The sequence below is a fragment of the Mus caroli genome, unplaced genomic scaffold (genome assembly GCF_978045245.1).
Source record: "Mus caroli unplaced genomic scaffold, Mus_caroli_1 scaffold_14, whole genome shotgun sequence".
NCBI classification, from domain to species: domain Eukaryota; kingdom Metazoa; phylum Chordata; class Mammalia; order Rodentia; family Muridae; genus Mus; species Mus caroli.
Genome location: NW_028227269.1, coordinates 83,734,508 through 83,736,539, shown reverse-complemented (window position 1 = coordinate 83,736,539; position 2,032 = coordinate 83,734,508). Strand labels below are relative to the sequence as shown.

Below are 2,032 nucleotides of genomic sequence, written 5' to 3'. Positions count from 1 at the left end.
GTTTAGTTGTGCTCGCAGACTTCCACAACACTGAGTCACATATGAAAAGCTGTCCCCCGTCCAATCCTCTTCTGAGCCTTCTAATGGGCTAGCCTCTAATACCTCACTAAGTCTTCTAATGGGCTAGCCTCTAACACCTCACTAAGTCTTCTAATGGGCTAGCCTCTAACACCTCACTAAGTCTTCTAATGGGCTAGCCTCTAATGCCTCACTAAGTCTTGCTAGGCTTTCTTTCAAAAATGAGAACAGGCCTCAGGCTGGGTGTCTTCACAGGACAACTAGTCATAATTTAATTGATTTATACACACGGCCTTCTACTTAAGGTAAAGATACAATGTCATTAAAAAATATTCTCGAGCACGCACTCGGGAGGCAGAGGCAGGCGGATTTCTGAGTTCGAGGCCAGCCTTGTCTACAAAGTGAGTTCCAGGACAGCTAGGGCTATACAGAGAAACCCTGTCTCAAAAAAAAAAAAAAAAAAAAAAAAATTCTCAAGGGCTGGAGAGACAATGGCTTAGCAGTTAAGAGTGTTGACTGCTCTTCCAGAGGTTTTGAGTTCAATTCCCAGCAACCACTTGGTAGCTCACAACCATCTGTAATGGGAACTGATGCCCTCTTCTGGTGTGTCTGAAGACATAGACAGTGTATTCGTATACAAAAATAAATAAATAAATAAATAAATAGGTAAATCTTAAAAAAAAAAAAACTTGAAAAAAATTTTCACCTTGGAAGGGCTAAAAGACAAATTAAACCTTTATGGTGGTATCTACTATGATCTCAGCACTCAAGAGAGCTGTGTGTTCAAGCCTAGCCTGGGGAACATAGCAAGTTCCAGGTTATCCTGAACAGAGAGAGACCTTTTTTTAAAAAAAAGAAAACAGGAAAAGAAAGACAGAGGATGAGGAGATGGCTGATTGGGCAAGAGTGGTTTGCTGTGCAAACGTGAGGACCTGAGTTCAAATCCACAGTGTTCACATAAAAGCTAGCATGGCTGTGAATATTTGTGACCCCAACACTGGGATGGAGACACGTGGATCCTGGGAGCTCACTGGCCAACTAGCCTAGTAAGGGTGAGTTTGAGATACATGAAGAGACCCTGTCTCAAAAAAAAAAAAAAAAAAAAAAAAAAAAAAGACGAGACAGCTCAGCAGGTAAAATCCTGGTGACCTGAGCTACATCCTCAGATCCAGAAACAAAACCCATGATAGAAGGTTAAGAACTGACACTCAAAAAGTTGGCCTCTGAACGTCTATTTCCAGTTGGCTCTGGCTGGAAGGTTGAATATTGAGTGTCCCGGGAGGTTAGATTGCTGTCAGACATGACTGCTGGACACGGACATGAACACGGACATGGCCATGGTAAAATGGAACTTCCAGATTACAGACAGTGGGAAATTGAAGGGATGCCATTAGAAACGGTGCAGAAGAAGCTTGCTGCCTGAGGGCTGAGGGATCCATGGGCTCGCAATGAGGCTTGGAGATACATGGGCAGCTTTGCAGGCAACATCACCTTCCCGAGCGTAATATTAAAAGGATTCAAATGGGGGTTTGCTGCGTTTGTGGTAACTTTGGGGGCTGAATATTTCCTGGGTTCCCAGAATGGTGATAAGAAGCACCACTGAAGAGAGCGCCTTGTGACGTCTCTTTCATAAAAATAAGATTCTCTCGCTGTAGCATTCTTGGCTGTGTGTTTGTCCTTGAAAGAATATTAGTATGGTTTAATAAAGTAAGAAAAACTATTAAAAAACAAGTTGGCCTCTGACCTGCCACATATCTGCATGGCATGTGCACATACAAACACACACGCACACACACACACACGTGCACACACACACACACACACACACAGGATGGTGATGATGGTGGTGGTGAATAAGATATAGAGTCGTGGGCTGGTGAGATGGCTCAGTGGGTAAGAGCACCCGATTGCTCTTCCAAAGGTCCAGAGTTCAAATCCTAGCAACCACATGGTGGCTCACAACCATCCGTAACGAGATCTGGCGCCCTCTCCTGGAGTGTCTGAAGGCAGCTAC

At 44.0% G+C, this 2,032-nt stretch overlaps 1 pseudogene; it reads left to right on the top strand.

The window, feature by feature from the left end:
• Nucleotides 1–1,318: 1,318 nt before the first annotated feature.
• Nucleotides 1,319–1,714, top strand: LOC110306433 (NADH dehydrogenase [ubiquinone] 1 beta subcomplex subunit 3 pseudogene; annotated as a pseudogene).
• The last annotated feature ends 318 nt before the right edge of the window (nucleotides 1,715–2,032 follow it).